This window comes from Lepeophtheirus salmonis, chromosome 13 (assembly GCF_016086655.4).
Source record: "Lepeophtheirus salmonis chromosome 13, UVic_Lsal_1.4, whole genome shotgun sequence".
NCBI classification, from domain to species: domain Eukaryota; kingdom Metazoa; phylum Arthropoda; class Copepoda; order Siphonostomatoida; family Caligidae; genus Lepeophtheirus; species Lepeophtheirus salmonis.
In genome coordinates, this window is record NC_052143.2 from 27231054 (window position 1) to 27246876 (window position 15823).

The 15823-nt window shown below is 30.2% G+C and overlaps 1 long non-coding RNA gene across 1 annotated transcript; it reads left to right on the top strand.

The window, feature by feature from the left end:
• The first annotated feature begins 5872 nt into the window (after positions 1 to 5872).
• On the top strand, positions 5873 to 8666 carry LOC139906991 (uncharacterized). Its single transcript, XR_011783276.1, has 3 exons — positions 5873 to 7622; positions 7678 to 7817; positions 7881 to 8666. It is a non-coding gene; the product is annotated as an uncharacterized lncRNA (long non-coding RNA).
• The last annotated feature ends 7157 nt before the right edge of the window (positions 8667 to 15823 follow it).

Below are 15823 nucleotides of genomic sequence, written 5' to 3' on the forward strand. Positions count from 1 at the left end.
TAGATCTGACTGTGCTACCATTTTTGAGCAAAATAAATTAGATTTTGCTTAATTTAGAGGTTTAATTAATTAATTAATTCTTGGATAAAAAAATAAATAGCCAACTGTAATATATACGACTATATTCTCAGAAATTTGTGAATATATTGGCGTGAAATGAAATTGGTTGATCTGATATAGCTACTTCGCGTTTTTAACTTTTACTTAATTTGAGGGAAGAAGTAATTTTTTTGATAAACATTCTTGTAATTGATCTCATTATTTATCTTCATTACGAGTTTAATTGTTTTTTTATTCTTTTATATTTATCCTCTATAAGTGTAGTTGAATGTCAATAAAGAAAAAAATGAAAAGTATTAGTTATGGGAAATCTGGAGGAAATGGAAAAATGTAGACCTGAAACTCTAATGAGAAACTATTTCTGCAACTTAGGGCAGAATAGTTTTCTCTATCGATTATCAACTTCATTTTTATTCAAAAACAAATCCTTTCTCATGAATTTGAGAGAAGATATTCTTTCTGTGGCTATGGCTATAAAACTGATATATTATTTTTTCAAGACCAAGAAAATTTGTAAAACCATAGAAAATAAGGGGACAAAAAGTTTTAAACGTGCAATTTACAATCAAAATTTGGTTCATAATAACTAGAAGCTGCCACAATAGCTACAAATAGTCCAAGTTTATCATCACAACAAACAGTAAACATCATTTACGATACGAGAAGAAAGAACCACCAATGGGGTTCGATAATCATCTGGATGGTTTCCCTCGAATAATACATAAATTTGATGCAAACGGTTAAAAATACATTCAAGCATGGCATACAGTTAAAAGGTTTATTTCTTCATCTAAATATTTAATAAGTAGAACAATTTATAAATACAAGTTTTTATCTTTTAAGAGAGATTTAAAAAATTAGAAATTTTACGATCGCTTTCTATTTGTGTATGAAAAACGAAACGGATTGGTTATGGAGTTATAAGTGTTGTTGGATTCAGATTAGAATTGAGGATTGACATCGCTGTAATTCCTCCCTATTAAAATAATTGCTAGAGACGGGGGGGGGGTTATTCATCTCATCTCATAGCTAATTTAATAAAAAATCATGAAGGCGAAGCTAATATCCTCCTAAGCATTCTTCAAATTGTCAGGTTGGCAAGGTGAATTTCTACTTTCAGGTCGGTTTAGCTATGGTTGCAAATAAGTTTGCGTCTCTCCTCTTTGCATTGGCAGCTTGTCAAAAAGCTTTGGCGTCCGTTAAAAAAAGTATTTATAACAGAATCGTGGAAAAGGCAAAGCGTCCATGTTGTAAACTGTGCCGGACAAGACAATGTTCAGATTGAAAACTTCTTAATTCTGGACAGGTCCTTTGTTTGAAGAGTCAGGAAGGGACTTGGAGAGTCTAGAGGTGTTTATGAATTAACAGCTAAGTGTGCTGACCACAAGTTAAGTCAGACTACCAGAAGATTCAGGATTGCATTGCAAAATTTTCTAGTATTTGTCTTCCAAACTCACCAGACCTCAACCCTATGGACTTCTTTCTGTGAGGGTATATTTGAGTGACACACCAACAGATCCTCCTTCAACATAAAATTGGAGCTGGTCTCCAAGATCCGGGAGGAATTCCGAAATTTGACAATGGAGAATAATATGAAGACTTGCCTTTGTTTCCGAAGGAGATTATATTGAATATTAATAAAAAAAATTGAATCAGCTTTCATTTGGCAATGATTTTTATAAAAATTGGAAGATAAGTTTATGAAAAAAATCATTTAAAAAAAATCGTGTTGGTTGTCAAGTAGAGTTCGCACCCTGTGTTCTAATAAAAATCCTTTCATTCAATGGTTACAATGAAATAACAACTTAGAATGAAGAATTTAAATAATATAAACATTGAGTAATTTCATTCTGCTTGAAAGAATGGAGAATCATCACATTTTTCTCAAGAAGGGTGTTACTACAGAGGAATCTTTTATCCTTGGAGTAGTTGAAATTTGTTCGTAAAATGAGTTAAGGGTAGTTCCTTGAAACGTTCACAATTTTATCTGCCCTTATCATATCCACCTAAAAAAATCTTAATCAAATTACACTAATGTCGGGTATGAATGTCATTTTATCACTTCAGTTTATCATTACGCTTCCTTACTACAACATACCCCCGTTTTCTTTTCATTAGGAAAAATTGTTGTGCTCTTGTCTTTATTTTGTGCAATTGATATGGGAAAGTAAACAACACGTTTTTGGCTAAGGAGGTCAAATTCAGAAAACAAGTCGAGTAGGATAGTGACAGCCTGGTGAGTATGATTTCTCGGAAGCTTTGAGATCTGGGAGTGTCCAAAATCGTCCGAAGTCTTGCTTAGTAGAGATAAAAGTACAAAAAAGGAGAAGAATCCCGGCCTATCGATGAATGTGATCGCTGATAGGACCACTGTAGCGTCCAGTTCAACTATCCATCATGCTATCAATTAAGACGTGCAGTACTACAGTTATGCATATTGCATGGGACAGCTTCTTACACCGTCAAACAAGTTGAAAAAGGTTCAGTTGAACCAAAGCTTTGATCAAGCTAAAACATGAGCTCCTGTGAAATATCTTGCCTGGTTCTTCTCGGATGAGAAAAGTTTCTTTCAAACCCAAAATTATAGCTCGAAGAACAATAGATGGTTTGCAAAAAGTCTTCATAAACTCCTTAGGATCAAGCCCAAGGACCCACAGCGAGTTATAGACGTTGGTGTTGTTAGCAGAGAAGGTCACGTTATCTCCAAGTTAATCTTCAAGTAGGGCTTGAAGGTCAACACCAACGTCTAAATCAGTGTTTTGCTCATCAAAGTATTCCCCTGGGTTTGCAGCTTCATGAAAGAAGGTAGGAGGGGGACCTTGTCATAGAATTATAAGAACACTCAATTTTCTTGATTCTGAGGATTTGATGTACGTCCTGCCGTGTTCTTGGCATCCTAACTCACCAGAATTGATCCCTTTAGACTATTATGTCTAGGACAATGTTGAAAGTTTCCAATGAAGGTTCCCAAGGCTCCACAAATTCCACGAGAGCTGGGATAAAGAGATCATTCTGGGATTTACCTAGTGGGACCTTTCTTGGGACGTTGTAAATGTGTGATTCAAGCAAACAGCGTTTGTATTGAATCAATGTTAAATTTATGTTCTTATGTTGATCTTTGATAGAAATATGAAATAAATGTAATAAAAAAATAAAATCGCTACAAGTTCTAATACTTTTTCTGGTTTGCAATCGTATGGATGAACTACCCTTTATGTCCACTCTTCTTTTTTCATTCTATTTTCTGAAAAACGTTGTACTTAAGAAATTATTAGTTTTCTACATAATACTTTATTTTTATTAGAAACTTAGCAAGTTAAGTGTCTTTATTATATCATTATGGTTTGAATGGAATGCGTGAATGTATATGTTTGTACCTTCTTTAATATGTGTCAGAATAAGGAAAGTAAAAAGTTTTTCAGGATTTCTTCCATTTATGTTTTTCTTAATTACATATTCTTTTTTATGCGTAATACCTGCAAATAAATGGATATAAAACAAAAACCAGAAAACTAATAAGCCTAATTCATCGATTAAATAGGTTGTATTTTTGTGAATGTCATGTATATTTCATTATTCCAATAATTAAAAAACGATATAAAACTATTTTTGTAATTAGTTTTTATTATTCGCAAAAACATCTGCCAAAATACAAGTATATACAATCATAAAATAATAAAAAATGAAGAAGGAATGCAAAAATAAATATTTTTTTTTCAACTCTATCCCTCAAGTAGAGTCCACTATAACATTTGTATTCTTTGGAAATATACATATAGCTTTGAAAAAATAATATTCACAAAACAATGTTAATAATATATTCACATCGAAAGAGCTAAAGTACAAATGTAAATGTTATAAACATTATCTAAAGACAGCAAATACAACTGAGAAAATACACAAACTTAGTTAGAATTAAAAACTTAGTATCTTAAAAATACCTAAAAAAGGCAAAAACTTTATGATCTTTTTCCTAAGAGAGAAAAATAAGGACGACTGTTCTTTTGAGATATAGTATTGTGAGTAAAAGTACTTTAGTTATTGGTAAAAAAAAATAGATGAAAAAATATTGTATATCTATGAAGCATTCCTTTTTGGCAAAAAAAAAATACTGCTGAGGTCAGGGTTTGTTTTAATAAAACTTATTCAGACTCTAAACCGGTGAAATCAACTGTTGAAAAATAGTTTGCTTAACGTAAATGAGTTGAGACTCTATAAATATCAATGGAACGTGTTGGATATATCGTGCATGATTATTTGTTATGTTAAGTGCTACTTTTTATATAATATTATTAGTAAAATATTTTGAATGTGAACGTAGCAATTAGTTAAATTAAAACAATAGTATAACAAATGAATTAAAGAATTAAAATAACTTTTTTTTATTATACTTTTTCTGATTATATGAAATAAAATATAAATAATACTAATTCCTTACTCTATTGTTTTTAGTATTAAATATAAATTATTTTAAAAACAATTGTTCGACGCCAATGCAAAATATGAGTATGGTCTAATATATATAAAAAATTATATCTGCTTGTAAAAAACTATAATTTAAGTTAAAAAAAAATATTATTGTAGGAATGGTCAATCACATTTTGTTTAATCACATTCCTCTTATATTCACTTTTAACACTTTAATGATTTAAAAATATTATCATTAAAGTTTCATCTTTTAGATATTTTTTAAAATCTTTAAACTGTTGTTTGAAAATGCCAAGTCACTTAAAATGGAAGCTCTCAATTCTTCCTTATTTGTTTTACATTGCAATGTACATATTTTTTTTCTTTGCCTTTATTTGGCATTCATATAATTTCTAATTTTAAACAAAACTAACAAAAACATAAACAAAAAGAAACATGCAAATGCAATAGCAAACAGATAGGTACCTTATGTGATAATGAAAATCATACGAAAAAGTAATAGGTATTATAAATATTTTAAGATATTCGCAGCAACCCTTATAATGTTTAAAACTCATGTAGTATATTTTTTTTTCCTTGAACTTAAGACGTACAAAATGTACTGTGCCTTTTTAAGGTCACCATTAACTTTTTGAAAGGCTGTCCAACTAGAAAAAGGCATCTCTTTGGAGCTTCCAACCGAAAGAGTTATCTAAAGTTGAAAGAACATTTCTATTTATTATATTTAAAAGAGGACATTACCTCAACAAATGATTATTAGTCTCAATTATACAACAACAAGGGCATTTTCCACGTTTGTCGTTATAAAATTGATTTCCAACTTCGAGGGTACTGAATAATTTACAACAAATGAACCATTTTTCTGCAAAAGTTAGAAGTTTACAACTAAAACCTCCAACAACTTCATGTAGAAATATAGAATAATAGTGTTTACAAAATATGGGTATATAACAGTGTCAATAACGATATACACATCATAGATTCTAACCTACATTGGATATATATGTGAGTACATTCCTTCATCGGCATCTCACATTCTAAGGATAACACTTAATAATTTCTTTCGAGCCTCTAGAGAATCCCTCTAGATCTGAAGCTTAACTGGAGAGTGCTTTTAAAATTTTGGACTCTCCATTGCATGAGTTACTTTAATAATTTTGCCCTTGTTTGAAAATAAACTTCTTGAGATGAATGTTCCACAAATGATCGTTCTACAAAAGTTTACCAATCCAATATAGATTCAAAGACCTCCATTTTGCTTAAAAATCAAAAGTTTATAGGCCACCAAGTTTTTTGGAGTTGTGTCGTCATTTTGTAGACATTGTTTGATATTACAATGTTAAGAAGTTTGTAAATATAGTTGTAAATAGTATGACATTGGACATGCGTAAGACTTTTTGAAGTTGTTAAAATAATTGTTTCATACTTATAAAGGTAACATTAAAGTATAAAGTAGTGTATAAAAGACGAAAATTAACACGGAGGATTTGTTGTGGAGTGATAAGGGTTAGTCTTTGTTGGATTCGAAGTATTTAGAATATAGGATAAAAATCATAAATTTTTCATTACATGTATATACATTTATTTATTAAATTGGCCTCTATAAACGAAATAATTACTAGACATCTTAGAATAAAAAAGTATAATGTGTTATCTATATTAATAAAGCAAAGTTTGTCTTGATTTTTTCCGATTCCTCATTATGGAGTGTTACTACTTGATCAATGAAATAAAAATGTAGCAACAAGTGTGTGAAGCAATTGTTCAGCACGTCGTAATAAAAAGAAAAAGAAAGGGGGAGTACTTATGTATTCAAATAATGAATGAAACTTTAAACAAACTATGGCAACGAGTATGTGTGGCTAAAGCTCAGCACATTATCTTAAAATAGAAAAGAAAATGAGAGTAAATATACTCGAACTTTGTTTGCCCTAAGATTTTCTTGTTGCCCATCCTTGTTCCGATAACATTGATTTTTATTCTCTTGTATTCAACGCTGCTCCTGGGGGACCCTCTACTATTAACTTATATAGGGACTACATAATGATTGAAAAATACATACTTATGCATAAGGGCTTCCTATTTCCTGGAAAATAAATTTTTAAATTTTGAGATCCAGGGAAATACTACCACATGTAAAAAATATATATATTGTAATATTGACATTTTCTCAGAAATAATTTGTCAGTTTTTAGGGTTAATTTCTGATTCTTGTTTTCCTTTTACATGTCACAAACGTACATTATATTAAATATATTTATATTGTATATCAATAAACATTGGTTAGTTACGACATGTAAGGGGAATAAAAGGGAAAAAAAGAGGAAATGTTGGGTTGTAGTAGTTTAATAAACAGGTTGGAACGTCGTTCTCTCTAGTTCTAGGTATTGTACAGAAGAATCATTATTATTATTGTCCTTCTGTTCCTATACAAAGAAAAAGTTATATATAGCCAAGGGTGATAATTTTGTTAAGAATAGAAAAGCGTGCGAGGAGAAGAGAAGAAATGCTTATGGCATCATTGATTAAATAATATACATCTTCTTCTATCAATCAAGAACGTTATCATTTCCGCCTTTATTATTCAATATTAATGTTATATTAGATGGTGATAGTCGATAGATAACTGAATAAAATAAAAATAACGTCAGCTTCTGTCTGGATTTCTGAAAATGGAGGGCCAGGAATTTGGAAAATACTTATCGGATGAGAAACAGATGGTTTGTCGGGTTTGTCGATATAAATGCGCCTTTAGTCCCCTGTCTAGAATTACACGCCACTCATTATCCTCATCTCATATCAAGAGCATGGATATTCATCTAAAAAATCAAGTTAATGATGAATACATCAAGTCAAACTTTAACTCTGATCTCACAAAGATGCTTATTACATGTAATATACCCTTATCCATTGCTAATCATCTACGTTCAAAAAAATTATGGAGAAATACATAGGTAAACATATCCCTTCACGAGGAACCATCATTAAATTAATGGAGGATGTTGGTACTGATGTCATTTATAGAAATACATATAAAAATGTTTTGAGTCATCCACACCAAATGACGATCAAGTTATCAGTAAAAAGTATTTACTAATTTCGAAATGGAACTCTGAATTTTGTACTATCTAATAGTAAGTATTCAATTTTTTTTTTTAAATCTAACCCTAAAATATGATTCTATTTTAGCTAAACATATCAAGAATTCTGATACACAACTCATTAAATAGCAAAAACAACTGCTTAAATGGTCACAACAACGGGGGTAGTAGCTTTGGATGGTTCGCAACTAGTTTGCCTAAGACTAGTTTCCTCACTTAAAGACTTGGGTATGATAATTAGGTTTTCCAATATTACTTGGTCAATAAATATTTCTTTTTTTATCACTTAAGGCTTAGCTATGGTTGATATGTACAAGAAATGGTGTTCAGAAAACTCATAAAAGGCAAAAACAACTGCTTAAATGGTCACAACAACGGGGGTAGTTACATTGGGTGTAGTATTATAATTAGTAATTGTTTATATCCTTCATGATAATAGTATGTTGTTATATAAGCATAAATAACGGGGGAAATATCTTTTTTGATGCTCATAATAAGGAGTCATATCGCCGGACATTACTACATAATTAGCTTTTGCTCTAAATCTGTAAGATGGATTTATTTCTAACATTTTTTTAATAGTATATTTATTTTCTAATTTTATGATTTTGACATTTACTTTATTATTAATAATTAGTTAGATCTCATCAGTAGAGATATATCTATCCTGTGCACAATTGTATAAAGCAACTTCCACATGAAGAAGAGGGGTGATTATCTTTTTGATTAAACTCTACGTCTGGTTTGTGTTTTGCAACCTAAAGTTATGACATATTTAACTGGATTCCGGTGTCAGAACAAGAAAATATTATTTGGATCAATCTATTATTTCAATATTCTGTTTATATAATTTATTGTTATTAGTTATATGATTCCAATTGTTTAATTTTGTATATTTAAAATAAATGTATGATGGTATATTTTTTATTATGTAGATTATACTTAATTAAAGCCTTCTTTTTTAAACCTGGAACTTCAAATGTATTTTGAAATACTCTACTTTGTCGTTTCATTAGCTATTATTCTGTGAATAAGGTTCATAATGAATTACAATTTCATGGAGTGTGACGTTTTCAAATCTACTGTAGGGGATAAAAAACGTCTAAGTCAATTATACGTAGTATACCTTCATTAAACATTTTGCTAATAAATACTTTCGTCATACCCTCAAAAATCATAATAAAGCAGGCAGATGATAATCACATCAGTATTTTAAACAATGATACCATATGTATTTCCCCCCCCCCTTCTCCTTGCACGCGTTTTTCTCTACAATATTATCAACTTTATATATAGGGTAAGTTACACATCGTCCGACCTTTCAAATTGTCGGACACTTAAAAATAAAGTCGCAACAATTATTTAGTACTTCAACCAAGATTATCAAAAGAGATTGTTATGTAATCGTTACACATTTTTAAATAATCCAGTAAAATTTCGAATCGATTGATATGATATTTTTGGATAAACAATTTTTGGATGAATACCTTTTAATGAGGGAAAAGTTTGAGAAGACGACAGAAGAATCTTTAACCAATATTATGTTTCACCTTTCCCAATGATTTATTACCCAAGAGAGGTGATATATTCGAACTAATTAATCAATTAAGAGCACAAATTAATTCCTTTATGAATTGTATATTATAATATTAAATTAATTGATAATGAAATAATAAATTAGACAATATGAAAACAATCTTTAATCATTGAATTAATGAGAAACTTCATTTAGCAATAACGGAGTGGTAAATGCGATGCGTACGACGATGCGTAACTTACCCTATTATAAAAAATAAATTAATATAGATCAATCAGTAAATTTTTTGAGTTTTTTTTTTTTTTGCAATTGTAGAGTTTTATAATGATTTTTTTACGTCACCAGGGTGATACAGTTGTATTTGAATTCCAAATCGATAAGGGCTTCTTATGGATCTGGAAAATTGGTTTTAGGTACCAGACGGTGTAAATAAAAGAGGAAAGGGTTGAGGTATGTTATGGATCCAGGTCTGCTACTAAGCTTGTCGGAATATAATAACTATAATATTTCTTAAGCCAGGGTTTCCCAAATTTTACTATGGTTTACTTTACCGTATTTTACATTAATACTTTTTTAGCTGAGGTCCCCTTTATACAAAACATGTGTACTATGTAGGTGTAGACTGAAAGCAATTATCAATTCTCCATCTTCCTGCAAAAGCTTCCCCTCATGGTCCTACTTTCAAAAACCATTGTCTTAAGCATCTTGTCTTGGCTGTTATGATCCATGTAGGAGAGAACATATATTATAGATTAGGGACAAAAATGATGTCTTAAAACAGCTCAATGTAAGAAAGCAGTGTTGATGAAGTTTGAAGAGAGAAAGAAGTTACTTTCGACTGACCACATTAATTCTGTCAGATGGATATGGACAAGGCTTTAAGTGGTACAATTGGAAAGACTCCGAACAATCAGTTCATCTGCAAAAAAAGAGACACCTCTGTAATAGCAAAAGTAGCTGATTTAGTGAATATGTTTATGTTAAGGATATATTAAGTAAAAATATTTGGTAATATTAGATATGTTGAAATGATTGCATTTGAATGTAGAAATGTAGAAAAGTATATTTAAATAAATTTTTTGTTTTATAAATATTTTAAAGAAACAAAAAAAAATTTATATGAAATATATAACTGTGTAGTTCGAATATTCTTAAATAGGATCTACAATTGTAATGTAAATTTTTATTAGATCTTTACTCGTTGCTATAGTCATCCTGATATACCCATATTATACCACGTTCATTCATATGGCTCACCTTTAGCTTACACTTTAGTATTAAAAAACACATGAACCCTCCGGTTGTAGAGGACCCTCATGACTGTCATAAACCCCCAATAAAATCCATCTTGTATAACTCGTAGGCTGGGGGGTATTATAATATATTAGAAAGTGTCTTTGTTAGTAAAATGGTTACGATACGTTTTGATCCCCCTTCGGGACCAGCGGTCCACCTGCACAGCCTGTTGGCCGAGGTATATATTTTGCAAAATATAATTGAGTCGCTCGTGAAAATTTCTTGTCATAAAATGGATTTGATTGGTGAATACAATAGAAACTTTAATGAAAATAACGTAGAGTATCAAATTGCTTGCAATGAAATTGTAACATAATCAAATCCTTAATCATAATGATAAAATTGCTTAGTAATAAATTATCTAATAATCAAAGTATCCACAAACATTTCACCTGACAATGTCAATGAATTTAAAATTATCATTTCGTCATCCGTCTACACAGTAGTCCCAGGATTTTTACTTTTTTTTTTCTTCTGACTATGGTATTTTAATAATACTGAAAATAGATGCATCAACATTCTTAACTGGCTCAGATTAAGCAGATTTCTTCTTTGTGTGGACGCAAATTTATTTGAATCCTAATAAAAGAAATACATCATCGTTTTGAAAACTTTGCCGTGTGGACGGCCCTAAATGTCAGTCGAAACTTTTCTCCATTTCGATCAAAAGATTAACATAAACAATTTGAACAGTGGTTGAGAGAAGAGCAGCCTACCTGTAAAGATGTTTCATTAAACATCTACAAGAAGCTGTTAGATTAAGTTAATAAACACAAGTATCCTTGTTTATCGAGCAATGATAAATGCAAGAGTTACTCCGATGTCCCCCTCAATTATACTCCGAGTCACACAAGGACTTACACTTACAGCTAGTAATGTGTCGGTCCTTACTTATTCGTTCCAGTTCAATTCAATCTTAAGACCAGTACTTTGAAATATCGGTTCTTGGGACCGGTCTTTAGGACTGTCAGTCCTCGGGACCCGTCACTTCAAATTTTCCTACAAAAATATCGATGGTTTATGAACCTATTCTCTCCTGGTGATCCTGTATGGGATCACAAAATATTTTAAAAGTAGATGCTTAGAATCAAAATATTTTAAAAGTAGATGTTTAGAATCAAAATATTTTAAAAGTAGATGTTTAGAATCAAAATATTTGTATATGCTCTTCCTCTAAAATGCAACACTTTTTGAAAATTACAAAAATTGTTATATTTCAAAAAATATAATCAAATTTAGAAAATTTAATTCATAAATATAATTAAATGAAATCTTATTTATATTCTCCATAAATATTTGCCTTAAACACCAGTTCAACCCAGGTATAAAAATTTACACAGCAGTTCTTTAAAAAACTCGTTTCTTGGTTGGCTCAAGCAGTGATGATGATGGCCTTCTTTTAGAGGAGTCCAAAAATTTTAAACTTCAGAAGTGAACAGTAGGGGCTGTGGGAAGGCCAAGAGTCTTACTTTTCCAGCTTGTTGAGGAAGATTTTACTTCGGGTAAAACGTTTTATTCGATACAAAGGCCTCTAACCCTGACTGAGATTTCTCTTGTGGACTTTAAAGTTTAAGTCATGCTTCACCAAGCGGTACATAGGGTCTGTATGCTGTAAAATTAACAAGCAATGCCATTCACGGTCACCTTGCATCTTCTTTTTTTCAATGGCGCCTTTGACTACCCCATACAATTCTTTTGGTCTCTTAAGGTTTGATTTGAATCTTGTGGAATCTTTGGCCGTGCCTTTTGCGGTTGTCCGGTACACAGTTGAAAAGTTACAGCCCAGCACTTTAGATATCTCTGGTGGTCATTTTCTACAGGTCGATAGCTCCAAAATTGCAGCTCTGTGTTGCACCATGTTTTTGGTTATGACGCTCTTATTTCTTGGTTAACTTTGTTTGGAGTTTCTTTAGATAATTGCTTACAATAAGCAATTATGGTTAAATACAGAAATATAACCAATAGGACAAAGGCATGTCATTGAAAAAAGTGTTGCATTTTAGATGAAGTGGCCTGTATGGAACTTATGAAATACCAAGGTTAATATGGGACCATACTAAATCAACTGAATTATAAAAGTTAAATTATTTAAAAGTGTCCTACCTACATCAGTATTAAACAAATTCCAGCGTTATAGACGTTATATTCCGAGATAAATTTAGATACTAACCTTAACATTAACATGCTATTGATTGGAATTAGAAAATTGAATGTACATATTATAGTTACACATATTGGTATAAACATAAGCCAGTCAAAACATATGAAATGTTTTGACCTTTGAATTTTGAGAGAAGTGACAAAATACCCTGCGTTACAGATGTTACGGAAATGGACAAGGTTTTTGGACTCACTGAACATAAGATAAAAACTCTATGAATTTATCTTTCAAAGACTAATAATGTTAAATATCGTTTTGTAGGGAAGGGGTTGAGGTACCCACAAATCATATTTAGAAAAACTTTATTTAAGATTATTTAAAACTTTTATTTATTTTACTTTATTTTTAAGAAAGAATCAGAAATCATTTCCGTTACGGATGTTACATTTTTGCGTTACGGATGTTACACGCCTGAAATAGACAAAAATACTATCATAACTTTACGCACATATGTTTAGCTTCAGTGGCCTATTTAAAGGGCCAAACCAGTCTGGAAAGCTGACTCTTGTTCAGTTATATTGCTTAGTTTAGGAATATTGCTTGTCAGCCAAACAGAGGGAACGCAGCCCTCTGCTGGAAACTGTGTACTATTCAGTTGGTGAAGAAAGTTATGGAGAGAGATGCTGGTAAGTGACTGTACACCTATCTAATGTATGCCTATCCTTTCATTTTTTCCTGCAGAATCACAAGTCTCTATCATCCACAACTATCAACCAAATATGTACAAATATCCACGCATGTGACTCTCAGTTATTCATGTCGCACACACCTTTTTTGGTTATATTTAACAATTAGATGATCACTCCTCAAGAATGAAATAATTTTTTTTTTTAGTTTTTGAAACCAGCCTTCATATTGCTAACAATAATAAAAAAATCACAGCCCAAAATTGCTTTGGATTAACAACCCTTATTCTGGAACACACCATCGAAAAATAATTACAGACTATAATATTTAGGTATTTATATGCAATATAAATACTTCCAGAATGTTAATAATTCAATTTATAATAAATGAAAATCAAAAACATTCAAAAATAAAATCTGCTTATGCAAGATATTATATATGTACTAAGATTATATAAAAATAAATAAATCATCAATAAATCAATATATTCTCTACTATGTTTAACCTTTATATAAATTTAATTTTGAATAATAAATAATGTCAAAGAATAATCTTTCTCATGTGATTTGAAACTCTCTGCTTTTTACTTTTAATATTAATTATTTGCTTTACAAAATTCAATTTTTGCTTGTAAATCCCTACAAAGTCCCATATTTATTTTAACCAGCTATTGAAAACCTTTATGAAAAAACTGTATCACATATATCCATATCCTTTAGAAATTATTAATTTTTATGAATTTAATATCTAAATATTTTATATTTATAATTAAATTAAAAGCTAAAAGTTTTAAATTGAACTAGAAACATAATATGTGTCAGAAAAGTGATTCTAAAATAATTTTTGTACAACCAAAAATGACTGCGAACTTGTTTCTTATAAATAAATGTATAAACATTCGAGGGCAATGATCTAGTGTAGTCACAAAAAGGTGTAGGTATCTCGAATATGTGTGTAAATTATCCAAAGTTATTCGCAATCAAAGACAACTTGTTATTTCAAAAATAAAATATTTTATATAAACGAAACGATGTCTTGAGTTATTATACGAATACTAGACGGGGTTCCCCCCAAAATGTTTTATAAAATTGAAGTTAACTGCGTTTAATTCTTTTGATCTCAATGTGTGATGCTCGATGCTTGGTAAATCCTATAGAAGAAAATATGCATTATGAACATTAATTCAAATTTTATGAAATGCAAGTCAGTTAGAAAAAAAAATAATAATAAGAAACCAAAAATTAACATTGACACCCTAGCAATCTGTAGAATGATTGTCAGGAGAGCAGATTAACTGTCATGATGTTTCACTAAATTAGCTGCAAGCAGCTATGAGGTGATGGAAATAAACACAAACCCCACTGCGTATCTAGAAATTATACAAGCATGAATTATAACAATATCAATCCTCAAATCTACTCTGAGTACAACAAGGACTCGTGATTATTTTATACTTATAGTTTTTCCTTCAAGAATAAAAAGAAATGATAATAGGTGTGGCAAATAAAAAATTCTTTTCAGATAGTAATTACAAGAAGACTGCAATTTTTTTATCCCTTGATTATGTATATAGACATTAAATACCATTTTTTGGTCAGTTTGAGTGATTGTATAACTATAATGTTTACTTAAACTTATTCAATTTAAATCCATCTGACCAATTAAAGAAATATTATAAGGAAAATAAAAATATTTTCCGCTTATGAAGTCCTAGATTTAGTTAATTTTAATTTTAACTATATTCATTCTAGAGAGATTATGTGCATAAATATATGAATAAATATTTTAGCATATAATTTGGTCTGTAGAAAAAATTCATCCCCCATGAAACAATTATGATTCTTTAAACAAAGTTACCTGAGTAAGGTATATCTATGGTATTGAATTTTTATAAATTAATCAAAGAGATGACTTCAAATGCAGGGCTTTTAAATTGAATATGAACTAAATTATGAATTCAATCAAGCAACTAAAAACAATTCTAACAAAATTTACAAAAAAACAAAACATTAAACTAAAGATATAAAATTAATTCAATTTAAAATTTCTAAAATTTCGAATCAATCGATGCAGGAACTAAAAAAAATTCCTACAAGAGGGATAATATCTTATTAGATCTCCAGTATATATTCATGAAGTTAAACCAATCTTAGGAATCTTGATAAAAAAAGCATGAATATCTTACTGCAGCTGCAATCATTATTGCTCAAAGATTTTTGCACTTGATGGGCTCTGCATTAACTTTTCTTTCCTAAAAGGTAGTCAATATAAGTCAAAACAGAGCATTTTATAAAAATAACTATTTTAGTTTAATAAAAAGTCTTTAAAAATCTATGTCAAAGAATTTCCTCTAAAAATATAATTATCAATTGAAAATGACATTGCTGTATCACGTATAGAGAGTACTTTTTTGCCTCTACATACAACAACCTTTTTTTTTTAATATTTTGCAAGTGAAAATGCGTATATAATTATTTAATAAATCGCTTGTAAAATCCAATTACCATAGAACATTACTGTGGAACGGCGTAACTGTATTCTTCGTTGTGGCCTACCGTCCAATAAATTAAAAGATAATGCAATAACTATATTAAACTAGTTCTAGTATCCATT